At 39.1% G+C, this 27,850-nt stretch overlaps 1 protein-coding gene across 1 annotated transcript in view; it reads left to right on the forward strand.

The window, feature by feature from the left end:
• Positions 1-2,281: 2,281 nt before the first annotated feature.
• Positions 2,282-27,850, forward strand: part of C1QTNF7 (C1q and TNF related 7) — a 127,997-nt gene continuing 102,428 nt past the window's right edge. The window contains exons 1-2 of the mRNA XM_074272728.1: positions 2,282-2,368; positions 2,560-2,708. The gene's annotated coding sequence lies outside the window, so the exon portion shown is untranslated. The remainder of the gene's footprint in view (positions 2,369-2,559; positions 2,709-27,850) is intronic.

The raw sequence follows: 27,850 nt of genomic DNA on the forward strand, positions 1-27,850 counted from the left end.
TTATGCCCACAGTTTTCTCCTTCCTGACATCTTGGAATCTTTGGTTTCCTCTAAAACTCAGTGTAAATATCACTTCCTATAGGAAGACTTTCCTGATCCCTCCCCCATCCCCCAACTGCCAGAGTCTTCCTCTCCCATGTTACCCTGCATCTGCTTTCTATGGCTTTTGGTTAGATTTTAACATATGCCTGTTATCTCCTCCATTAAAATGTCAACTCCTGGAAGGCACGGCTTATTTTGCTGTCGTTTCCCTAGTACTGTGCTTGGCACATAGAAAATATTTAATAACTACATGACTTATTGATAATAAAAAATATAATCAGAGCTTACATTTTTATGAGGATTTGAGGTTCAGAAAGCATTTTAGTGGAAGATACTCATCCTTAAAATAGGAATCATCATATTTACTCTGCTTACTCCTATGAATATTGCCATAAATAATGGATGCAAAGATCTTTGTAACTATAATGCACAACATAAATGGAAATTATTGTTAGATGAATTGATTTTTCAGCGAATTGACTTTAGTAATACTGACCTAAAACAGTTATACAACTTAGTCTTAAAATATTTTAAGCTAGAAATATATTAACAGAAGTCAACAAACAACGGTCTAAACATTCTCGTGGATATTTAAAACAACTGAGAGAAAATGAGATTAGGGAAATATAGAAACTAAAGAGGGAATATAGCATTATTTTATACTGCAAAATTGGTGCATTTGGTATTTTAAATAAATATTTAATTCCATATTTGATATTTTAAAATAGGAGATCTTAACCTGGGATTGTATAAAGAGTCTATAGATTTCAGGATATCTGTGTGTATGGATATGTTGCTATTCTTTGTCCTTTGTTGTCAAAGAGGACCATGACATGGGGAGGTGATTCCATGGCATGCGAACAAATTGGATTGAAGTGAGAGAGGGCTGGGCGAGGTCAGCTGCCTCACTTTCCCCTCAGAGCCATTTGGGGCCAGTGGCCAGATATTGATCGGGACAACTGGAGATGGCCCACATGCGTGTATGTAAGTAAATGTATGAATAGATACATATATACATGCGTGTATGTATATAAATGTATGAATAGATACATATATATGTATCTATCCATATCCACATCCACATATACATATATAAGATGGGAATGTGTGTATATGTATACACATACAAAACTTCCTTTGTCATCCTATGTATTTTGTTTTATGCCTTTAAAAATATTCTTCTGAGAAGGATCTCAAAGGTTTTATCAGACCATCTAAAGAGGCAATAACACCCAAAAATAGACAAGAAGATTGCTTCTACTGTGTATGAAGTGCTGTATTAAATATTAAAGATACAAAAATAAAAGCTAAACAGTTCCCGCTCCCAAGAAACTTATTATCTTCTACAGAGGAGACAATGTAGAAGTTCTGTGACTGAGGGAGAAAGATCTAGATTCAAATTCTCTTCTGATACTATGCATTTGGTTTCCCTGGGCCTCAGTTTCCTCATCTGTTAAATTAAGGGCTTAAAGTATAGGAAGCTTTTTGTGATCCTCTTTGATTCTCATGCTTTCCCTGGGCAAACCCTCTCCACAACATGTGGCACATAGGTGCTTCTTTTTACATGTTCAACTGAAATTAACTGTATCGAATCATCGCCCTTTGGAATTTTCTTATAGAATTCAAAAGTCCTCGATTAAGTACCTCCTTTTCTAGACACTGGAGTTACTGGAGTTCTAGGCCGTAAATGCAAAACAATGCCTGTTCTCAAGAAGCTTCTCCTTTTGGGAAGATGGAGCGAAGACTAAAACTGTTGTGCAGATGAGCAAATACCAATTGAGTATTATAATAATGGACAGCTTACGTCCATTTTCTGGCGAGGTCTCTTATTTTGGACCTAAGCCCTGAGACTGAGGGCAGTCCAAACACAAAGAGGGACTTTTCATTGCAGTCAAGAGACAGGGGCTTCCCATAATAAGGGCCAGGCCCTTGACTGGACTGAGCTGCAATCACAACAGGAGGCATATTCAGACAGCCATGACCTTGAACTTGTCCTTTGAGATTCAGCCTTCTGATCCCCACCAGAAAAGAAAGCATCATCTCATTAAAAATGATTCGATGAGCCTGCCACAAGGACACAGTCTGTCCGGACCTTGTTGTTCCCACCTGTAAAGATGTTTCAGTTTCTTCCCTTTACCCCATAATGGGGCAGTGCCCTTTGTCTTTAAAAGGCATCTTGAAGTCACGTGGCCAGCAGGGAAATGGGTCCAGTAGGGGGTTACAAAGCTTTGCCTCCCTGGGACCCTGGATCATGACTGCCTCAGTCTGGGTGTGCAAGGACAACTTCACTCCTGCTCCTTCCTTCCTAACTAGGGCTCTTTGAAATGTGAGTTTTATGGGCAGGATTGCAGTTGCTTTAAATTATCGGAGTTGGCAAGTGCCTGAGAGAGAGAAGGAGTGGGAGGCTGCTTCAACTGGGGAAAGACAGTTGCACAACGTAGTTCCACAAGAGCATGAGCTCCTAGCTTCAAACGCTTTCCTGGGGCTCTGACAAGTGCTGCCTTTTCTCCTCCACAGCTTTTCGGTGACATTTCCAAGGGGCTCTGGAAAAACAAACAGCTCTTTCTGGCATCCAGTTGTGGCGCTGACCAGATTCATGGGACAACCGCTGCGGGGGACTTTCATGTTCTCGTGGGCCATCTGATGTGCCGGCTCCTTAAGGGAAGGTAAGCTGGCGTTTCCCCCGGGCGTGTGGAGGGGTAGGAGAGTGAGTGGAAAGAGCCGGTGGTGGATGCTTTTTTGTTCTTGAGGTTTGCCCCTCATCAGGAGCAAGTTTTGTGGAGGAAGAGAAGGCAGCTGCTCCCAGAGAGATGAGATACTTTTTGAAAAAAAAGTCTTATTATTGTTAGAGAGTGTGGGAGCAAATGATGAATTAGCTGCTGAAAAGTTTCAGCAGTTTGGTGTTTTTGGTTCCTGTGGCTTTTGAAAGGATCTTTGGGAAATAACTTTGGATTTAGGAAGAATGATTACCTCCTTTCCAAACAGTTCTCGAAAGCCCAACCTGAACTAGCCAGACTACGTGTGGCTCTGCTAATGGGTTTGTTTACTTTCTACACGGTCTCTCTCCCCCTCTTGCTCTCCCTATCCTCCTGCTTCCTGACTCCCCATTTCCCTTTCTTCCATCCATCAACAGCAGCATCTTTTCTTTTAAGGATTTTGGGGATCATTCTGAAATTTGCCTCACTTTTGTTGCCATGGCACCGGTCAGCTAATTTCAGAGACTATTCTAAGAATACTAAGCAAGTAAAACATTTGACTCTTCCTCACACTTTGGAAATGAAATAGAAGGACATTATATGTGTGGATTTTCTCCATGAAAAAAGTAAAAAAAAATCTATGTTGGTATCTATTAACTGGAATCCCCCTCTATTTTCAGGGGGACTATCCAGATGGTGATTTATCAGCCTCTCTAGCACAAGTTAGGAACAAAAGCATTTCCTTGGCTTTTTTCTCATTAGGCCCATTATAGGAAAAGGTCCCTTTAGGCCAGAAAGTACACAAGTAGCTCTGAGACTGCTCCAGTTATCACTGTCCTGCCCGAGCCCAGCTGGACATCCAGGTGCACGGGATGAGCTATTCTCCTTGTCCGGGGAGTCTCTGCGGAGACGCAGCTCATACCCCATTCTCCACGGGCAGGCAGTCGGGCTCCCAGGCTGGGCTGTGAACAAGGGTTACTGTCAGCTGGAGAGGTCTGTGACTTCTCACAGCTCCATCTACCAGCTCCGGCAGGAGACCCACTTGGGCAGGGAAGTGGTCTTGTGGTGAACGCCCCAGCAAATTAAGCCCCCCATCTGCAGAAAAGGGTTCCGAGGGGCCTACTCAGGAGAGAAGAACTCTTAATGAGCAGTATTTCTACCTGCTTCATTGCAACAGGCAATTACGATTATTTTTTTGTCTTCTAGCTATGGAACAATTCAAATCCCAGGACTTTTTGAGCTTGGGTTCTAGTCGTCCTTTGGGAAGGAGACTATAAATGGGGGCAAGACTTGTTGGGAAGGCACTGAGGCAGATTGGGAGCTCATGTTAGGGAGCTTTAGAGAACACCTTAAATTTTCTCCTTTCCTTTTTCTCCTTTTTCTTCAATCCATGTTTTTTACTGGCTCTAGAGAGCACCTGGCAGTGAAAGGTTCAGCAGAGAGTGAGTTTCTGAGCCCCATTTTTGCGCTGCTTTCCCTCTGAGACGCCTTGGTCCAAGCAGAGTCGCCCCCACCCTAATTTGAGGTGGAGGGGCCTTCCCATCAGCCCCATGACATCATTCTCCACAGGCTGATTGCTAGAAACATCCAGCGAGCTGCATGGCGCCTGGGACTACCCAGGGGCTGGGTGGGGCTGGGAAGTGCGCAGTATGGCATTACGTGACCATTCCGGCCTTCGGAGGGGAGAGGGCCCGTAGGAAGCTCCACGCGCCTCTGGGGCTGTCACTATCCTCGGTGCAGCTCTGGTCCCCCTGACTCATCAGAAGCACTTGTGATTGGGGGGTGTTAGAAATGAAAACCTGGCCGGAGCCCTGGAAAGGCCAGGTCCGGCACATTCCTGCGGTGTCAGGGGAGCCCCCCCCCCGATGAGCTCATCAGCTTTTCTCATCCCTCATTCCTGTGTGGAAGAGATTTGCACTCCATCCTGGCTAAGGTGGAATCCCCAAGAGGCAGCAGGTCGCTGGCTCATGGCCCGGCTGGGCCCCCTTGGCTCTGTGGTCGCACGCCTGGTGCTCTAAGTTCGAGGGGCCATGGGCTCCAGAACAGCCCCACTTCTCTGGCCAGAAACCAAATCCCCCAGAAGGCAGGAAAGGAGAGAAGGGTTAAGTGAGGCAGATTCTCTGAGCTCTACAGGACCAGCTCTGCAAAATAGCTTCCCGTGTCCGAACTGGAGTGCCTGAGACCCTCAACTAGTGCCCCCCAGGTGGGAGGCAGCCATGGTGCTGCCCATGGAGAGTTCAAGGACTCCAAAGGGAGGGGTCTGCAGGGAGTTCCAGCTCAGCCCTTTGCAATCCGTGGGAGGCTGGGCCATACTTTGGGCCTCTACGGTCCTAGATTTAAGGCTAGAAGGGCCCTTCAGAGGCCTTTCCATGGGAAAGAAACTCATCAGAAAACCCTCTTTCTCCTCTCTGCTCCTGCTTCTTAGTGTGCATCTTCCTGGCTTCCATGTCTGCCCAAGCTCGCAGTCCAGTCCAGAGAAAGGCTGTTTTTCAGTTTGAGAGGCTTTCCTTTTACGATCTACTGCTTCTCTATGCATATGGCTACGATGCTCATTATTTGCTAATTCTGCCTCTTCAGTAGTCCTATCTGCTTGAAGAAAAAAAGATAAAACAAAAAGTTCAACCAGTTAGAATATATTGTACAGTGGGGATGAGGGGGAAATGATGCTTCTCCTCCTCCTCTTCTTTCTTCTCCTCCTCCTCTTCTTTCTTCTCCTCCTTTTCTTCTTTTTGTTTTCTTTTCTTCTTCTTTTAAATTTTTTGTTTCCTCAGTAGATTTGTTTTTCCCTTTTAAGTTAACATATAGTGTAGAAATTGAAATAAATGATGAAAAAAGGTTAGGAGCACAAATTGAAGAGTGAGACAATGAGCAAAGGTTGTTTCTGTGGTCCACTATTTTCTTGGGATTTAGTAAAACACAGCTTGTACTTTTGACTGCCAAGTTCCCTAATGATACACAATATCATGATCTAAAACACAGCAAAGGGAAATAAAGTGACCACATTTTATGCCTACGGAAATCCAGTGCCAAAAAGTGCGAGTCGGCCAAGGCGATAGTGAAGGAAGGGGCAGATCTGCAGTGCTAACTTTAATATTTTAAATTTAATGCACTGTTCTTTAGGACTATTCGGGTGCTTGCCACTACCAGGAGAAAAAAAGAAAAACTCCAAAACAAACAAAATCCAAAGCTTTTAACAAACAAGTTTCTACTTGGGATTTCTTCTGTTTGGGGGAAAACAAACAAACAAACAAACAAACAAAACCCAACCCTTCATTATGTGAATTTCTGCACACTTTTATTTAACAATATATAAGGCACTGCATTGATTTCTATAGGAAATCAATTCTCACTCTCAAGGAGTTTGCAATCTATTTGGGGGAAAATAAACAAAATGCAGATAATTAGTAACAGAATATAATGAATACATATTAGAATTATTAAATGCATTTCAGAAATGTAATAATAAATAAAATCAGAATGCAATACAAGAAATACAAGCTAAGTCTTAGGAGGATTAAGAGAAAGAAAGGATCCAGTCCAAATTGGGGGGAGAAAGGGCAGGTAAAACCTTATCAAGAAATGGCATTTGGATTTCATCAGATAGCAAATGAATGGAGAACATTCCAAGTGAAAGGAAAAGACTGCAGAGGCAGGAAAACTTAAATGAGGTTTTCCTAAATAATAAGTCACATGATAAATGAATGAATGAGTGGATAAAGAAACAAACAAACAAACAAATAAGTAAGTTACTTAAACTCTGTTTACATTAATCTACTGGAGTGGGAAATGGCAAGCCACTCCAGTATCTTTGCCAAGAAAATCCCAGGGACAGTGTGATCTCACAGGGAAAAGTCTAACTAACATTACTGAATACCAACAACAAGTATCCATGTAGGGAAATTGTAGTAGATAAGATTGGACGGTGAAATATGGCTAAAAAGGAATGGAAGAGCCAGACCAGAGGACTGGAAATATAAGCTAAAGAATTTTATATTTTAACCTAGAATTACTGAATATTTTTGATCAGATCTATGTAAGGCCAGTTTTTCAACTGTATGGAAGATGGGCAGGGAAAGTACCTACTGTATACCAGCTAACAGTAAGCACTTTTTACAAATGAGATCTTATGTGACGCTGTGTTATTATTTCTATTTTACAGATGAGGACATTGAGGCAAAGAGAGGTTAAGTGACTTGGCCAGGGTCACACAGCGAGCGAGTGTCTGAGACCAGATTTGAACTCAGGTTTTTCCTGACTCTGTGTCCAGTGCATTATTCACTGTGTCCCTAAAGGGGTTAAACATTAAAAAAAATTTAGGCCGAGAATCCAATTAGGTGGCCAAGTCAGAGAGGACGAGAGACTGAATTGGAGCGAGGAAAGTAAGGGATGAGAAATGAAGCAGTGGGAATGGAGAAAAGAAAAAGAATGGGAGAATTGAGGTGTGAATCTCCAAAGCTCTCCATTCTCCAAACCTCCACCTACTTTTCTGATCTTTTTAGTTGTTCAGTCATTTTTGCTCATGTCTGATTCTCTGTGACCCCTTTGGGGTTTTCTTGGCAGAGATCCTGAACTGGTTTGCCATTTCTTTCTCCAATTCATTTTGACAGGTGGCTGAGGCAAACAGCTAGTAAGTGTCTGAAATCAGATTTAAACCAGAAAAGAAAGATGGAGTCTTTCTGACTCCGGGCCTGGAGCTCCATCCACCGGGTCACATTATCTCTTTTCATTTCAGTAGTTTTTCAGTAGAGTCCAACTCTTTGTGAGCCATTTGGATTGATTTATACCTTTGCTTCCTTCAGAGCCCAGTTCAAGTCCACCTCCTACAAGAGGTCCCTCCAGTTGTTAGCATTCTCCCTCTTGGAAGTACTGTCTTAATCTGCATATAATTTATAATGTATATCTGTTGCATCCCCCAGCAGAACAGAAGCTCCTTAGAGACTGAGGTTTATTTTATTTTTGTATTATAATTCCCAGAACTGCATCTTGAATACAGTCGAATTTATTAATTTTTACTCATGGAATTAAAATGGATGGAACTGAATGACAGGCTAAAGAATCTGAAATGTATCGAGTAGGCAACGGTGACATGATTGGGAAGATATTATCAAGGAGGGCCCAGGAAGACTTCTGACAATAGTGTCAAACAGGACAGGGCACCCTCCCCAGTGCTATTAAAACCAAATGAAAGGGGCATCAAGATGCTACAGTGGATAGAGCACCGGTCCTGAAATCAGGAGCACCTGAGTTCAAATCCAACCTCAGACCCTTAATACTTTCTATCTGTGTGACCCTGGGCAAGTCACTTAATTCCAATTGCCTTAGCAAAAAAAAAAAAAAAAAAAAAAAAGAAAGAAAGAAAGAAAAGAAAGTACAACTGGGAATGTCCAATAAAATGAACCCCAAAGCAGTAAAACACAGATAATGTTCACTTAGGGGTTTCTAAGCAACCAGCAGCCCCCAGTGATATTTTTTTATTTGGATTAGTGGCTCCATTTTGATTTGTGGGACACCATTGATGTAAAGAATGGATTTAGAAGAGGAAAGATTAGAGACAAGGGGAGTTAGTAGGAGGCTATTGGTAGAATTGAAATCTAGAACTCTAGACACGTGGGATCAGAACTAGGGCTTATTCTGGTTTGAGTGCAGAAATCTACATCTATAACTGGAGACACCCATAAATGGTGTTCAGAGGAAGATCTTACAGGATCCTAATCCATTAAAGAGCAGAAAAATCAAATCATCAATTTTCAAAATATTTGTAGCAAAATAGTTGGCTAGACTTGATTCTCAATTAACCTCAAATTATGATTACCCCCAAATACCCTGTTCCTTAAGTGCCCTGGTTAATCATAATTAATTTCTTAAGCATCATGATTAAACTTGGCTTTATAATAGTGAAATATTACTCTCCTTGTTTCCTTAGATACTCCCAGAAGCAGAGCATCTGTCTGGGGCTAATAACTACTCAATTCATGACTTAAGCCCCCATCTGGTGCATTACTCTGTTTCATACCAAACATACCAAAGACATACAAACCCAAAAGCAAAACATTTAAGACCTGAGACAATGTAAATTACAAAAAAGGGAAAAGAATATTAAAGTACTCTTTGTGCCCATATAGAAAGGGATATAATCTTCTATACCACCAGGGAAATAAGTGATCTAATTAATTATCCCATAATCCCCTTGACTTCCAGAAAAACAGGTCGTAATACTTCAAAACTTGCAATCCCAATGGTGGAATTTTCAGCGTGATTCCATGTACCCAGTGGAGGGCCTTTCCCAGGTTTGGAGGCCAAACAAAAACTCAAACTATCTCCCCCAACGGTGCTTCAGTTCATACTTGAAATATTTCTTCACACCATCCTTGCTCTCTCTCTCATATAAAAATTGCTTATATAGACTAATATCATTCATATTCTTTTCACATTTGCCCCTGGTCCTCGAGGACTTCATGTTGTAACAACCATTTCAGGGCTCAGATTGTATAAGTGGAACTTGTCTGCTCCATGGAAAATAAATCCAATCAAAGTCAAAGCTTTAGAACAGCAGGACAATGATGACATATGGAAAGAGCCAGCGAGCCCCGAGTTTTCACCCTGACTCTGCCAGTATCCAAGTATTTAATCTCAGGAAGTAACTTCAGTAGGCCTCCGCTTCCTTCTCTGAAAAAATGAATTGTTAATTTAGTCCCCAAATCCCTCTCAGCTTTTAGATGCTCTAGTCCTATCTCCTCAATAATACAGGGAGAAAAAGTAATGAAATTGTTGCTGTTGCTAATTTAATAATCTTGCTCAGTGTCCTTGGGCTGCAGTCACCGGTACTTACATTTTTCCTAAATTTTCAACCAGGCATTTTTAAAACTTCATTAACTTGTTCTGGGAGTAAAAGCATCACAGAGGTCACAGATGGAATAAATTACCATAAGTACTTGCAAACCATGACCAACTTGAACGATTTTATAGCTAAAACTCGTAGCATTCACAAAATCATTAGGGTGGGGCAGGAAATCGGGGATGGGTATTTGAGAGTGTTGGGTAATACTTTTTCTTTTCAAAAGCGTGCACGTGTTATTATGTACATCTTAGATCCCCTTCTAGGCTATAACTGCTTCAGGATCAGGATTATGTCTTGTATTTATTGTACAGCTCATAGAGTCTTATAGGGTAATTTATACAGGATGATAAACGCTCAATAAGTGTTTGGTTGTGGTGCATGATCATGATGGAATACTCCTGTACTACAAGAAATGATGCATGGACAGACTTGCATGAAATGTGGAAGAATGAAACGAGCAGAACCAAGAGAATATTGTATACAGTAGCAATAATATTCCTTTAAGAACAGCTTTGAGTAAGTCATTCTGAGGATTATAAATACCTAAAATAACTACAAAAGGACCAATAAAAGAAGATGCTATCTGCATCCAGAGAAAGAATTGATGAATAGAAATACACACACACACACACACACATATTTGCATGTAATGATAGCCATCCCTATAGTAGGGGGAGAAGAAAAAGGAAAAAAAAAGAAATTTACATGAAAACTTAATTATACATTTGAAGGGAATAGCAAATTGTACATAATACATTTGAAATTTTGCATGTAAGCATCTTTTAAAATTATACTGTGTTTATAGAAGTGCTAGTTTTATTGAATTAAAAATAAATTTTAAAAATTTTAAAGGAATGATTTCTTCCACCTTATTGCATGTACTACTCATAGGAATAGAAAATAGGTTAAGTTTGCTTTATTTTCTCTTCTAATTTGTTTTACTAACACACTTTCCAAAATCAGTACAAAAGTAAATTTTTTTAGGTTTTACTAGAAATATCACAAACTCTAAATTGGTGAAGCTTGAATGAATGAATTAGTTTACCTTTTCTAAATTAATTCCCCACTTCCCCCCATGTAACACACACTCACACACACACACACACACACACACACACACACACACACTCACACTCACACACTCTCACACACACACACTCACACAACACACACACACACACACACACACACACACTTTCATGGTTGTATTTACCAAGCTCCGAGAACCTGAAAGTAGTTAAGGAGATTGTTTTGCCATCTATTTTCCTTGTGATCTCATCAATAACTTTAAGAAAGAGACATTTATGCTCTGTATTAATCATGTAAACTTCCTCTGGAAACAGTCCATAGTCTCATTCTAGAGTACAATGAGTAATGTTTGCCTATCTCAAATGTTAATTCTAAAGATCTAAACTCTGTTGACTGTTCCAGAATTGTCCCCCAAAGCTCAAATGGAATAGTCTTCTTAAAGATCTCTGTAGGAAAAAGGAACTTTGAAAGTCAGCTGGCCTGTCAAAGTCAGCTCAAAAAGCACCTTCTTTATGAGGGCTTTCCTGATGCTCCCAGATGCATGGGTCTTACCCTGAAAATCATCTTTTATTTTGTCTATGTATAGATATATATGTGTTCACACATATATGTATACATATATACATACAGATTACACACACATGTATGTTCATTTCCCCAGCCAAATTGTAAGTCTTTTAAGAGCAAGGATTGTTTTTTTTTTCTTTTTTTGTCTCTAAAGCCCAGCACAGTGCCTGGAGCATAGCGGGTGATCAAAAAATATTGATCAATTGATTCCACCGAATGCAACAGTCCATTTGAGAGGATGGGGTATCCCCAAAGTCTTAATGTAGTTCTAAGCTACTAAAAGAACACCGAGGCTCTTCTTCAACTTTGGTTTCCCCTAATTTCTTCAGCTATTAAATGGTGGCAATAAAATGGTTTGCACAAGATTGTTGTGAGACTAAAATAAAATTCCATATGTAAAGTACTTTGTAAAATGTAAAATATAAATTTTAGGTAATGATAGAATATGAGCTCTTTGAGGGCAAGGACAACTTAATTTTATATTTGTTTGCCCAGGGTCTGGCACACTGCCTGTTCTACAAGAGCTTAGGCGATGTTGGTTGATCAATTGCTTGATTCCACTAAATGCAGGTTACCATTTTGTAGCTTTCCCTCAAGGTGATCATTGAGATATAATGGAGAGGCAACAGTCATAGAATTGTACATGTAGTCAGAAAGGCCCAGAATCAAATGTGTCCCAGCTATTCCCGAATTGATAAATAGTAAAAGGATAAAAACAAACAGTTCTCAAAGGAAGAAATCCAAACTATCAAGTAACATATGAAAAAATGTTCCAAGTCATTAATAATTAAAGAAATGTAAATTAAAGCTTTTCTAATGACTCCTGCTCACTCATCAGATTGGCAAAGATAACAAAAATGGGAAATAAAAAATGTTTCAGAGAGTTCAGGACTTGGTCCAACCATTCTGAAAAGTAATATGGAACCATGCCCCAAAGGTCACAATACTGTGCATTCCATGTTTAACATATATTGGATTGCTTGCCATCTAGGGGAGGGAGTGGGTGGAAAGAAGGGAAAAGTTGGAACACAAGGTTTTACAAGGATAAATGTTGAAAATTATCCATGTATATATTTTGAAAATAAAAAGCTTTAATAAAAACCACAATTAGAAATATTGTTAAAAGGTTAAAAAAAAAAAAAAAAAAACCTCTACATTCCTTTTGACCCAATGATATTGGGTCTCTATCTCAAGGAGATAGAAACAAAAGAGGGGGAGGGAAACAGTTGTAACAACAACAACTAATTTGCGTGTATCATTTAAGGTTTGCAGAGCAAATTTACATATATTATCTCATTTAATCCTCACAACAACCCTGTGAAGTAGGTACTATTATTGTCTCCATCATACAGATGAGGAACTTAGGATGAGTGAAACTTAGGCACCTTTCAGTAAACTCAGGCTGTGATTTATCCAGTATTCCATATCCAGTATTTATATTACTGGATAAATATAGATATATAGATATACTGGATAAATATACATATATACACATATATGATAATATATATAATATAAAATCAAAGAACTGGCGTGTGAATTAATGAAATATGATAGAATCATAATAAATGATGAAAAATGATGGTTTAGAAAAACTGAAAGAGACCTCTATGAACAGAATGAAATGATCTGAACCAGGAGTCCCATTTATATAATAGCAACTCAACAAACAAAAACAATTTTGAAGGACTTGAGAATCTGATCCCTACAAGGACCAATTCTGGTTCTAGAGACCTGATGACAAAGCATGGCATACATGCATTCCCTTATTGACAGTGGTGGATTCGGGATGAAGAGTTAGACATGACCAAGGTGGGGATTGGTTTTGCCTTGGTTATACCCACTTATTATGAGGATTTTATTTTTATTTTTTTCCCATGGAAGAAGGACTTAGGAGGGTGAGAACAGATGGGAGGGGGAGAAGGGGAGGAGAAAAGAGAAAGAAAGTGATTCATTGAGGGCATCATTTTAAAAATTCAGAGAAAAGGACACAAGGAACACTAGGAAGAAGCACAGACAAGCAGAACAGTTGTGAAAGGTGAAGGTTGTATTTATTAGATGATTAGAGAGAAAAACAAGCTGCCCCAAATGGAGATCTGCAGCTTCCTGTGTAATCCTTTATAATATATTTGGAAGCGCCGATTCTATTCAGTTTTCACTAAGTTCAAGATAAAAATAAAAGTTAAATTTAAAAATCCTGCCTCAGACCATTACTAGTTTTATGTTCTTTAGCAAATCACTGAATCTCTTTAAATTGTAGTTTCCTCATCTCTCAAATCTCAAGTAATAACACCTCCCTCATAGGATGGTTTTGAAAATCTTCCGAGTTAATGCGTGTAAAGCATTAAAGTGGTTCAGAAACATTAGGTAACAGCATATCGTGAGCTCTTTGAAGGCGATGACTGGCTCTGGTTGGGATTTTCTACTCGGCTCAAGGCACAGTGCTTGGCGCGTAGGAGACGCTTACAAAACGCTTGCTGATTGATTGACTGAACGATAAGGTGCCTTGTTCCATTCTTGGACAATGCGGGGTATTCGATTGTTCAGGTTATTATAACGGACTGAAGCCAAACTGCCTTGAACCAGATGTGGACTCCACCCTTTTCATGAGATCCCTTAAAATATTAGCTACTATCAAGTCCCCGTGAACTTTTTTCCCTTCTAAACTAAGGAAACCCAATCCCTTTCATTATTCTCTTTTATGATGTATATTTGTGTCCTCGCACCAACCAGATCACCTTTCTCCAAGCTCTCAATAATTAGTCACTACCCCTCTTGAAATAGGATGCTGAGAACAAAATATAGTATTCTAAAAGTAGAGCAGTCTAATAGGGCAGCAGGGGCACCATAGAGCACAGAGCACTGGCTTTAGAGTTGGGAAGCCTCCTCTTCCTGAGTTCAAATCTAACCTCAGACACTTTACCTCTGCCAGGCTGGGCAAGTCTTTTAACCCAGTTTGCCTCAGTTTCCTCACCTATAGAATGAGCTGGGGGAGGAAACGGCATGTTTCCTGTATCTCCACCAAGAAAACTCCAAAGGAGATTGCAGAGTCAGACATGACTGAAAATGACGGAACAACACAAGGGTTTTTACAGTGCCTTATAATAGAGTGAACTATGGAGTAATTTTTATTAAACTGAGTCAATGAAGTCTGACTTGCTCCAGGAATTCTATATTTCCACCAAGGCAGTCCTGAGTCATGTTCACGTTTTTTAGCAACTTTATTAACATGCTAGGTCATATTAAGGTGGTTGTCATCCTCCCCCTCATCTTCATAGTTACTTGAGGTGTCTTAAAGTTTGCAAAGTGCTTTAGAGAGATTGTTTCATTTGTTCCTTGCAAACCTGTGGGATAAATGCTATTAATAGTATCCCCATTTTACAAATGAAGAAACTGAGACTCAGCTTTTCGTGACTTGCTCAAAATCAAACAACTAACGAGTTCGAGTTGGAGTTGGAATATTAACTTTGATCTTCCTAATTCCACACCATCCAGCACTCAAGTCAACTTTATTTTTGTTTGTCCCAGCAGTCGCCAACCCCAGGCACCTCCATCTTGTGTTTGTGCTTCTTGGAGTTAGTTGGAACTCACTCTCTTGCTCAGCTTATTTTTGTTTTATAGCTTTTTATTTTGTGGAATATACACATGCGCAATGAGCTGTTTTGGGTTTCTAGTGGGATAATCAAACATCACACCTTTTATTCATCTCAGTGGCTTAATTCGATTTATTTATTCAAATTACATTGCTTTTTAAAAATTATAATAGTCATTGACTAATACACTTTGGATGGTGCCTTTTTCATATTTGTACTAATGCCATTATCAGAAGCATTATTATTTATTCACATCTTCTTTGATAATATCCATAGTCCAATTCCCTACTATTTGTATGAAGGTATCACACAGAACTGAAATGTTCCATGACTGGAAATCTTAAGGTTTCCCCTGAGGAATTCTGTAATGTAGGTAAATTGGGTAGAAAGCGACAGTAGGGAGGGGCAACTGAGCAGATTCAGCATTCAGGAATAAGTTTACCAGAAATTACTCTGGCGTGGACATTAAACTAGAATCAATAAATAGAGATTCAACAGCAAAGAGCTGTGTTCTCATTGGCCTGACAAATACCTCCAGTAATAAAGACACAGCCCCTTTGGGCCTAGAGGGATGGTCTTCACAATCTGTGTGGTTGGTTTTGACCAAAAAACAGCCCTCGTTAGTGGCTGCACCAGAGACAAGAAGCATCCTGTGCTTGGTGCTGGTTTGTATTTCAAAGAGAGACAGTCTGTTGTCAAGCCTTTGCCACTTGTCAGCACCTTCTGGGTCTTCCCCTTTTTAGCCTTGACCATGAAAATCAAGTATTCATTCTTGTGTCAAAAGAGACGTCAGGGTAAAATGTATCCTCCTGTCATTGGGGAAAGAAAGAGAGAGAATCCATTGGAGGGGCAAATTAATACAACTTATCTCTGCAGTGAGTTCATGTAACTTTAGCAGACCACATTTTTAACAAGGTCAGCTAGTGTGATACGGCTGCTAGTAAAAAGAATGGGACGTTAGGGTGTTACACTTCAAGAATTATCGTGACCAGGGCACACAAAGCACAGTCTTGCTGTACTCTGCTGCTCAAACCAATAGTGTTCCACTACAGGTACCATATTTTAGGAGGCGCGTTCACAGACTAGAGCATGTCCAAAGAAGGTCTCTCTGGATGGTGACAAACATGGCAGCTCATGGTCATAAATTTAGAGCTGAGCGAGATCTCAGGGGGTCTTAACCTTTTTGTGTGTGTGTTCTGGACTCTTGGCAATCTGTTGAAATGTGTGGATCCCTTTTCAGATTAATGTTTTTAACTGAATAAAATAGCCTACAGAGGATTAAAAAGAAAACCCATTCTATTGAAATAGTCATCAAGAATTCATGGTTCCAGATTAAGACTCACTGATCTAATTCATCTCTCACCCATTTTATAGATGAGAAAAGAGAAGCTAAGAGAGATGAACTGATTTGCTGAAAGTTGCACAATTAATAAACAGAAGTCAGGATTTGAACCTAAGCCATGTGACTCAATCAAACAAGCAAATCTTTATTAAATGCACATGTACTAGGCACTTATCAAAACCCTGGAGCCAAAGATGAACCAGAACTTACCTGCTGTCATGGGAGGGACATTGAGAGAAGTTGGAAATGTTTAAACTCCATACAGAACAGAAATTCAAGAAGGATAGCATACAGAAGAAGGAAATTGATTGCAAATTTATTGCTCCAAAAGACAGTTGTAAGGTTCAATGGATAAAGAATTGTAGCAAGGAGAACTGTCTATCAATGGAACTGATTGTCTCATGTAAATGAGCTCATTATAATTAAAGAGATTTATGTATATGGGATGACCTATCCCCTGTCAGGGATGCTTTAGAAAGAATTTCTACACTGAAGGGATGATTGGAGAAAATTCACTAATTTAGAAACTCCTGGAATACTACCATGAATACCATGATACATGGGGGGAAAAGCTAGATTGGAATCCAAGTCTCTGTGGAGTTTCTAATGCAGGTTGGTTACTTGATAACTTTGTGACTTGGGAGTAATCACTTAACCTCTCTGAGTCTCAACTTCCTCATCTGTAAAATGGCCCTGGTAAACCCTGCAGTTATATATATATGTGTGTGTGTGTGTGTGTGTGTGTGTGTGTGTGTGTGTGTGTGTGTGTATATAATATATATATATATTCCTATATACAGGATTGATGGGAAAACCAAATAAAACTTGGACATGATATGCTTTATAGCCATCTTAATGTAGGTTGAGTGTGGGGTGTTTGGTTTCATTAATGCCTATCATGGCTGTGTCTGAAAAGCCACAATCTCATTTGTCCATCCTCCACAGGAAATTGTATCCAGATAGAGGCAAATAGTTAATGGCCAATTTGGTCAAAGTCCTCACTTTTTGTATAGATACCTCGATAGCCAGAAGGGTAAGGATGCAAAAGGGGGAAGTCAAGGCACCAAGCCAAGGATGAAACAAAAATTCATATCACATAGGATAGGAGAGAGCCCATTAGCATGATGTGAAACAAACAAACCAAAAAAAAAAAAAATGGACTGGAAAGCCAGCTTTCAGGTAAGCTTAGATCAATATTAAGTTGGGTATTAGAATGAGACAAATCAATGCAACCCAAAGTTCTTTGTTTGACTTCCTCTCCCTGAAGAAAAGGGCTATGGAAGCCATGGATGGTACATGATCTCCCCCTGCCCAGCTGCCCATTCCCTAAGCCTTCTGTGTCAAAGGAGCCAGTCTAATTCCCCCCAAAAAGGTCTCAAATGTCTATTTCTCCCAGAGAATTACAAACCCATTTCCTCCTCACTATCCTGTGAGGTCGGTAACATGCCCCATTGTACAGTGCTCCCAATGTACATCCCTCATATGAAGAAAAGGAGGTCTGGGGAGTTAAAGGACCTTATCGGAGCCCCGGGAATATTGTGTCCAAGTCAGAATTCAAACTGAGGTTCCCTTGTCCAAACCCAGTGCTCTCTTTGCTAAAACATGATGGCCAAATAGAATATGGGAGAGCACCCATGAATGTGAATGTGCAATCATTTGAGTCTGAAGGCTACATAGTTGGGGGTTTGGCTAGAATTCCCTCTACTTATTCCTTTCCAGCTCCTCATTTCTTTTGACCCTCTTGAGGTGTGGCACTCAGTGCCCTGAGCCTGCCAACCCTGAATCTGTCACACACGCAAATCAGCTTGGCTGCCATTCCGGCCGTGAACAGAATTCCCAAATCCCACGCTTACCCCGAGAACTGATTTATGTTCCTTTCAAGCAATTCTTTATTTAATTGTGGCACACATGAGCTCATAATCTGATCCACAGAGCTGCTTTCATTTCTAGGGTATTAGCTAGAGAAATAGGAAACCTAATAACAAATATAAAGTGAGTTCCAGGGTAGCTGTAAATTCTATTAAGAAAAGAAGTAGCTGTAATAGAGGGGAAAGAGCATGGGATATGAATCAGGAAACCTGTGTTCCACTATCAGACTTCTTATTTCACGAGATTAAACCAAAAAGAAAAAAAAAAAAGAAAAAAGGGGATGGGAAAGAGATTCGATAAACCGTAAAACCTACATAAGTAGAGCAGTTATTATTGTTGATAAGAATTAGCATTTTGGCCTCAGATTTATGGATTTTTAGCATTTCAATAGTTAAGATGCAGCAAGGCATATGTTGCCTCCTCCAAAAATGCAGCATGTCTTGGAAGTGGCTAAACAACAACCACATGAAACAACAGATGATATTTTTGGGTTTTTTTATTGCTGTTATTGTAAATAAACTGGACAGTACAGTTTTCCAGGACAAGCTTTGAATTTTTTGAAAACAATCTTGAATAATACCATAACAGAGAGTATTTAGTTTGGATGGATAAGTCACCAAATTCCCCTCAAAAATGACGGGTTGGCCAAGCAATTTTTGTAGTTCATTTATTCTGACTTTCTTTTGAAAAAAAAAAAGCAATCCAACAAAAAATAATCTGAGATAAGACATATGGTTTCTTCATGAATCACCCAAATAATAGGTTTCTAAAACCAAATCTACAGCATGTGATGAACTGGACAAATCCTCCTTTTCAGATGGCAATGAAATCTCATGGACCTAATTTGTCACAAAACATTTTATATTAGAAAACACCCAGATAAAGTAGAAAATAGCTGGGATTTGTACTCAGGAGACCTGGGATGGAATCCCACATCTCCCAATTGTTTTTTTTCCTATACCTCGATTTCCTTCTCTGGAGGACAGGGTGAGGTTGCCAGCCTTGCACAGCTCTATCTCGCTTAAATCCCATTCACTCACAAGGCCTTTCACCACCTTTGTGGAGTCCTTGATCCTCTTTGGGAACAAAGGATGAACAACAATTTCCTCATCTCTAAATCAAAGAGTTTGGGAAAGGATGATATCAAAGACCCCTTCTTGATCTAAAAGAATATGATTTGGGTATCCCTTAGAAAGCATAAGAGCATAGGAAGTGGGACCCTTTTTCAGGTGTCAGTTGAGAATTTGCCTACTTTCTAGACAACATTTCTGTTGTCTTTGTTATTTAGAATAACTGGGGAAGGGATAGTGGGAAAAATATTGGTGCTCCAAAATCCAAAAATATCAATAAAAATGTATTTAAATCTATGGTCATGTGATTCTTCCATTCTAAAAGCTCCAATTGCCCCATCCTACGCCGGTTGAATAGAACTAATGATTTATTTAGGTCTTATAAGGATTCTTTTCCAATCAGAGAATGTTTGCTTTGCTTTGGGAAGGGTGATTGTCTTTTCAAGGATAGAGGTTGGTCCTGTGATTTCTATGATTTAGGGAGCTCCCAGATAGGAAATTCTCTCCCCCAATCCAGATGGGCATCTTTGCGGTAATTTGCAATCTCGGAGTCGCCAAGAGCACTGAAAGATTAAGGGCCTTCCCAGAGTCACACAAAAACTAAGTCAAAGATAGGACTTGAAGCTAAGTTTTTTCGGCTTCCAGGCTGGTTCCACTGTTGCCCTATCTTTTGTGTAATTCTATGTCTGTCTCCCCCTTCCTGATCCTCATCCCATTTTAATTAGAACGATACACACACTAGCAAGTTCTTTGTCAACCAATGGAAATGTAAGTAATAACATTACTCTATAACACTTTGCAATTTATAAAATGGTTTCTTCACAACAATCTGGTGAGATGGGTAGTGCAAGTATCATTATGACCATTTTACAAATGGGAAAACTGAGGTACAGAGAAACTAAGTGACCTTCCATGGGTCACACAATTAGTTAGCATCAAGGCCAGAACTTCAATTCCAGCTGTGTCCAAGATTAGTGCACAAAAGTTTTTTTATGCGAAGTGTGAAATGAATGTTTTAGACTGGAAGTTCCAGACTCGTGGGATCGTGAACATCTATCAGTAGAAAAAACTTGAACAAATACCTCAAATCTATGCACATTTATTCACAAAATCCATATGGCTTCTATATTACTATAGTAAATATAATATAATTATTTACTTACTGTAAGTATAATGTATAGAAGACATAGGTTGTCATTAGAAAGGATAAGATACACAAAGAATATACATTTTAAAAGTGAAAATGATTGTATTTTATTTGGTGATATAAGAGTGTGATTAATATTTTTCATTGTTGAAAACGTGGGTTCATCATTTTGTAATGACATTCAAAGTTTTGACTCACAGTTCACTTTCTCTAGATATGTGGTTTTATTAATGGCTGGCTTCCATTGATGAAAAAGATTCTTCCCAAAGATGAATCCAAATACAACTATTTCCAATAGCTTTCACCAGCTCTACACAGTTTTTCGTTAAAATTCAACTAATAATTCTCATCATTCATGATATCAATTGTTTTTTACAAAGTAATCAAAAGTTAGTTTTAATCACCAGTTAATAGCTACTTAGTCAATAACATTTTTGGGGTTTTTTTTTTGTTTTTTGTTTTTTGTTTTTTTGCTGAGGCAATTGGGGTTAAGTGACTTGCCCAGGGCCACACACATTTACTGGATTTCTATTACACACCAGGTACTTTGCTAAGCATTGGAGATACAAAGAAAGGTAAAAGTCTCTGTCCTAGAGGAGCTTATCGTCTGCTGGGGGAAATGTGCTATATTTTTTTACTTTTAAGGAACAAAGTCGAAATCAATGAAACTTTTCACTTGAAAGATTTTTAAAGAGATTAGAAACCTTTTCACATTTTTTCAGAGCAGACATATGAGAGATTATATAAATGACATGTTCATTTTGTATTTAAGTTTAAAATAAATAAAAATGTTTAAAAGAACTAGACATTGTGATATTTACTTTCTATCTACCCAAAATGTTATCTTGCATCCATCACCATGGAGATTTCTGGCTTATAGGATGACTGCAATAAAGAAGGAAAGAGCACTAAAGATAGAACAGTCAAGAAAGGTTGGCTGGAGAAGGCTGATTATGATATATGAGTCTTAAAATTTACAAGGACTTAGAAAAGCGGGGAAGATGAGGGACTTCTTCTGTACTTGGAAATCCTTCTCTCTATCTCTTGGCTTCCTTCATTCTCAGTTAAAATCCTGCCTTCTGGATGAATTCTTTTTCATGTCTGTAATGTTGGTTGCTTTCTTTTTATTGATTATTTTCAATTTATACTCCACTAATTGTCTTTTTTCTATGGGGCAGCTAGGTGGCCCTGTGGTTAGAGTGGCTAGGCCTGGAATCAAGAAGACTCTTGAAACATAATCTCAGAAATTACTGTCTATGTGATCCTGGGCAAGTCACTTAACTCCACTTATCTCAGTTTCCTCATCTGTAAAATGTGTGGAGAATGAAATGGCAAAATGGCCAAAAAAAACCCCAAAGGGGTCTAAAAGAATCCTGCATTACTGAACAACTACAACAAATGTCTTTGTGCATAGTTGTTTGTTTGTATGTAGTCCCCACCCCAATTAGATTGTAAACTCCCTCCCACTGAATAAAGCACTTAAAAGATACTGGTTGGCTTGACTTGAATTGATTTGACTGGAGCCTGTTGGGAAATGCTACCAGTTGAGGCAAGCATATGCATAATATGGCCAATGAACAAAGAGTAGACCAGTTTAGCTGAAGCCAAAATGATGGCATTTATGCAGCACTTGAAAGCTTACCGAGCACTTTAAATCACAAGATTTCACTTTTGGCTTACTATGAAAACTTATGAAACTGGGATAACGGAGCTTATTATCCTCATTTCACAGATGGAGGAACTGGGACTTAAAGAGATTAAGTCACATGCTAGTTGTCTCACCCCAAGCTTTGCTCTCTGTCCAGTGAGTGTGCAGCGTCTCTTTTTTGTGGGAGAAGTGGTTGAATATTGCAACCCGACAATAAATGGCCTTCACTATTCAGCTAAATAGTTTAGATGCAACTCCAAAGTCAATGGGAATCCATGGCAGATTTTAAGCTGGAGGGGCAGGACATAAGGAAGGGAAATCTGCAAAGCAAAGCACTTTGGAGACCTTGAACATTACCTCTGAAACTTTGCTTTTGAGTATATAAATGTTTCTTCTTTATGTTGTGGCTCTTTTGAGGAAGTAATCATTTTTAAGCTGTGTTTTTGTTACCCTCATATGTGGCTTACTGAGGCAGAGACAAAGTCACTGTGGTCTTTGATGTGGAAACGTCGCCAAGACAGTGAATGAATTCTAGGAACTGTTCCAGTGACGTACACATTCTAAAAAGAGATTGCATACTTGTGCACATGTTAATTGTCAAAAGCAAAGATGTTCAGAAAGGCTCATTAGCAGCATGGAATTAATTAATAACAGTGATTGGGGACAGCCCACTTTCTTCAGAGACACAGAGAAACAGAGAGCAAGACAGAGAGATAGATCCCTTCCTTCTCTTTTTTAGGTTCTGTTTTTATACTAGATCCATTCTCTCCCCCAAAAAAGTCCAGATGGGCCTTTTTGTGCTTTATTAATTGCAAAAGAAATAGATGCTCCAGTGAAGCAATAAGTACTGATTAAGTGACTTCTTTGTGCCAACCACTGTGCTAGACCCTGGAGGCAAAAAAAAGAATGAAACAATCTCTACTCCAAATGAGTTTTCTCATGGGCAAGACACTCGGTATATTTTAAAATATACACATCGTAAATAGAAAGTAGATGATTGGAGAATGTAATGAAATTTCAAGTAGTTAAAGAGAGAAGGACTTTAGTCAGGGGACCAGAAAAGGTTTCTTGAGGAAGATGGTGTCTGGGCTGTCTCTCCAAAGCAGAGGGGAATTCGGTGAGATGGCTGTGAGGTAGATGGAGCTCATATTCCAGGCATGGCCACGGCCTCGGAAAATGCACAGAGACGAGAAATGGAATACTCTGAACCAAGACGGTCTGTTTGGTTGTGCCATAGGGTTCAAGAGAATGCCTGGTGATAAACAGGGCCCTGGGGACTTGTATTTTATCCTAGAGGCAAAGGGAAGTCACTCAAGTTAGTTGAATAGAAACAGAGAGCACAGTACTGTCCAGTAAAGTTAATGGGTGTCTTTTTTTGTTTTGTTTTGTTTTATTTTATTTTTTAGAGTGTCTTTTTTTGAATGTGGATTTCTTTCAGAAGTCTTTATTTAAAGCCAAATGTCCATAATGCAAATTCCCCTAAAGAAAGATCTTCCTATGTGTAATAGCTTAGACAAGACACTCAATCATTATAAACTTCATACTCCTCATCTATAAGTAGAGGACTGGAACCCAAGAAATCCTGTAGTCCTACCCAGTTTAAAACCTGCGGTTTATGATGCTATTGGACAGGAAGACTTGGCCCTTAATTTCCTGACACAGGAACCAGGTTTACCGTATAAAGCATCTCATCAGAGGCCCTGTGTCTATACCACAGAAACGAATTTAAATTTATATTAAACAAAAAATCATTGGCTTTAAGAATAAATCAACCCATCCTGTGCTTTAGAAAAAAGTCTATAATAACCATGTGGGTTTAATCACCTGTTTTATGTATGAGTTAGAGTCCCAACAGTCAACTTGAAAGATTACACAGCTAAAAAGAATTCAACTAAAATTAAAATAAACCTTAAAAATGGTCGCTGAAATAGCTATACAAAAAGATCCAAAGCTTTGCTTTCCATTACCGTGTTTATCTTTGACCAGTTGAGCGCCATTTTCTATGGGAAGAGCTTCTACTGTTCCAGTGAATACCTCGAGCCTTTTTTAATGCTCTATTATCACAGAGGCCAGGATTTGGGAGCCCAAACACAACACAGTGTTTGGAAATACTTGCCTCATGTATTCCGATTTTACTAATGTGACATATTTTAACTTCTTTCTGTTTCCTTATAAGAATTTAATATTGAATTTGAAAACCAAAAGGCTCAAATAAGTTCCAGATGTCTTTTCAAATCCCTGAGTCATACATTAGAGAAAGGACCTGCCACATGAGTCAATGGTCACATTTGAATTCACTGAAACTTAAGGAGGCTGGTGGGAGAATTCTTCACCTTTTCCCTTCAAGGACCATATAGTAATATTTTTGAGCAAGTTAAAGGTCTTGAGAACATCTTTGAGAGTAGGAGCCAGCCACAGCAGATTGATTGTGTTAATGGATCTGTTCATACTTTGACACTTTAGAATATCCACAATTGCATTAGCATGTGTATTCTTTTCATGAATATACATCATAATGCATCCAGCCTTCCCATCGGTTTCATTCATTCTATGCATTCCCACAAATGGCATATAGAAAAAAAATTTTGGGGGAGAAACTGGACTACCTTCCTGTGATTGTTTTATTATGTCTCTGCTGTCAGTGCTCAAGCAATCGTCCTTCCTGCTGCACTCCTTCTGCATGACTGGCGTTCGTCCCTTTCTGGTTTTATACGTTCTTAGACATTGGTGTTCCTTCTCATGCTCACATCATGCTTTAGATAAGAGTTGGACCCGTTGAACTCTGCTGTGTTCTTCCAACAAAGAGTCTGAAATTCAGTGATATCATAACTGGAGAGGTAGATTTTGCAAAGAAAGCTTTATTGTGAAAAAATGATTTTACTGTTAAATCTCAACAGATTTTTCACAAACCATATATCCATCAGTGTTTCAGGCACACAACTACAGATCAGGGATTGCAAACTAGGGCAAGATGTCAATGTGGCTCAGGAGCTCATGTTTCAGCCTGGATCTATCATTCTACCTGGGTAGGTGCCATTGTGTGTGATCCGTTCTTTTGGACAAATTTTTGGGCTTCAAATGCGTACCCATTGAATAGGATGTCTCCCCTAATAGGTTCTGATTTGCCAGTTTGCCTGATCTCATGCTAGTTGGCAAAGGGTGGCTTTCCATACTTACTTCAGCCAGGTTGGGAAAGGTTACTTTGTAGAATACTCTGGTTCTGTAGCTATATATTAGCCAAAAAATATAGGAGCAAATCATTTTATTTCAGGAAGTGCTTTGTGTCACACTGTAGCCAAACGATGCCTCATCTTGAAAAAAAAAAAACTGAACGATTACAGAGAATCGGTTCACGAAGAAGCCAAATATTTTGCAACAACTAAGCTATGTATACAAATCTGAAAACACTTGTTTTTTTGAGAAAGCAAAGGATTTTTCCCTTTCCCCTTTCTGGGACAAAAATGCAATCCTCCAATCTTCTTTTTGTTGTGGACTTCAAATCATGATTGCCGTCTACCAGAGTTTCACTGAATTGTGGGATGACAATGAAAAATGATCTGGTTTACCAAGTCCATTTACATCTAAAAAGATGAAGTTATGAGGTCAAAGCAATATCTTTGCAAATCCAAAGAAACAATTACTAACAGAAAAGTACCCAAATAAGAAAAGACAGATGAAGTCAGGTAAAGCTCCAAAGAAAGAGAAAACAACACTCTATTTGAATAATAATCCACAGAGTAATTTGCCAATACAGGACCAAGGGATCTCAAATAGAAGCTGATTATTGCACTTAAGTTTCTTCTGAAGACAGATGATAGGAGATCTGTAGGTGCAGTTCTTAGAAATTTTTTCCAAACACATTTCTCTTTCTCCATTAAAGTTCTCCATTCCCTCTTCTTGTGTCATGAAGTTAGCAGTGGGTTCTCAAAAGCTATGCCAGCAGAATACAGACTGCTCATTTCTGCCAAGTTGAAAAGGCTTTGAGTACAAAATCAAGAGACTCTATTTGTTCCTTCTATTTTGAGCCAGCTTTGCTAAGTGTAAAAAGACTCATCCCTAGAAAGATATATCTTTTCTTTCTTCCTTTATTCCTTCCTTCCTCTTTCTTTCTTCTTTCCTTCTCTTTCTTTGTGTCATGAAGTTAGCAGTGGGTTCTCAAAAGCTATGCCAGCAGAATACAGACTCTGATCATTTCTGCCAAGTTGAAAAGGCTTTGAGTACAAAATCAAGAGACTCTATTTGTTCCTTCTATTTTGAGCCAGCTTTGCTAAGTGCAAAAAGACTTATCCCTAGAAAGATATATCTTTTCTTTCTTCCTTTATTCCTTCCTTCCTCTTTTTTCTTCTTTCCTTCTCTTTCTTGTTTCTTTCCCTCTTTTCTCTCTGTGCTAGGATCTAGAAATATAAGGACCAAAATGAAAAGAAACTATTTTTGACTATTATATGGAATTTGCATTCCACAATGTGTAGATAAGTACATAGAGAATAAATAAAAAATACGCATTAAAATAAATAAATACAAGATAAGGAGGGAGGAAAGACCCTAGTAGTTAGAGGTAGGAAGACCTTCATTCAAAAAGCAATACTTGAAGTGAGTCCACTAAGACCCCCTGGTCTTTTCCACATGAATTTCTTTCTTCTGGGATCATCCCTATTCTGTACTGGTGTCTTTGACTTTTATTGCCAATGTTGCAAAATTTTCTATTTGTTTCCATTGTTTCTCCTCAGTGCACACTGCCTATCTTAAGCTTCATTGAAGGCAGGTACCTTTCTATTTTTGTCATTGTGGCATCAGCATCAAACATGGTACCTGGCACTTAATAGCCACTGAACAAATGTTTATCGGTTATTTGAAAATTATTGAAATTTTTCTGAATCCTGACTTTGCACCCAATCAAAATAAAATGTGGAACACAATAGTACCAAATAAAGATCCCTCGAAGACTCCACTCTATCTGTTCCTTTAGTTAGATATCAGTCCAAGCATCATTCTTCGGGTCTCATGAGTCATCTAGTCTTAAATTCATTTGACTTTGGGATTGTCCAGTTCACATGAAATTGAGAAAAGCAGGCCAGGTTCTAGTCAAAACCAGAAATTGTGAAAGAGAATATTAAGCCAAATGGACATCTGGAGCAGAGATATAGGAAACATCATACTCAGGTTGAAATGATGGAATAAGTAAATAGGAAAGAGGCCAAGAAGATCACAGAACCCCAAACAAGCTGGGGGCAAATCTACTTCCCAAGGAGTTCAGCCAGAATTCAACATTCAAGACAAGTGAGAAGCCATTTGGTTCAATTCAATAAGCATTTATTAAGCCTCTATGTTGTGAACTACTAGGTGCTGGGGAAGGTAACTAAGTCACGTCTCTTGCCCTTATGGAGTTCATAATCTGTTCTCCCAAACGTTCCCATCTTCCCAGTTTCTCGGTTACTGCCAAGGAGACCACCATGCTCCCATCACTGTGGCTTGCCATCCGAGTGTCTTCCTCAACTCATCCCACGTTTCTAATCTACTGCCAAGTCCTCTTTCATGTCGATATTCTCCTCTCCAGTCCCTACTAATTGTCCTTATATGGGTTCTCATCAATGCAAACCTAAACTGTTGTTTAAAAAAAAACAACTGGCTAAAAGCAAGAGGTCTATTTGCTTCAAGTCTGTACATTCCATTTTTTTCTTAGTTGTCAAATTGATTTTCATAGTGTATTGATCTGATCATGATATTCATTAAACTCTAGTAGCTTCTATTACCTTCCAGATCAAAAATAAAATCTTCTGTTGGACTTTTCAAACCCTTTACAAGCCGCTCCCTTCTTCCCTTCCCAACCTTGCAATTTATTCTTCAATAGTCCAGTGATACTGCTATTGCAGTTTCTCCGACACAGCCCTCCATTGCCTCATCTTTGACTTTTCACTATCTGCCCCCTTTACCTGGAATATTCTCTCCTAACATCTACCTGCTGACTCCCAGGGCTTTCCCAAAACTCTGATCAAATGTCCTGTTCTATAG

Source organism: Sminthopsis crassicaudata, chromosome 6 (assembly GCF_048593235.1).
Source record: "Sminthopsis crassicaudata isolate SCR6 chromosome 6, ASM4859323v1, whole genome shotgun sequence".
NCBI classification, from domain to species: domain Eukaryota; kingdom Metazoa; phylum Chordata; class Mammalia; order Dasyuromorphia; family Dasyuridae; genus Sminthopsis; species Sminthopsis crassicaudata.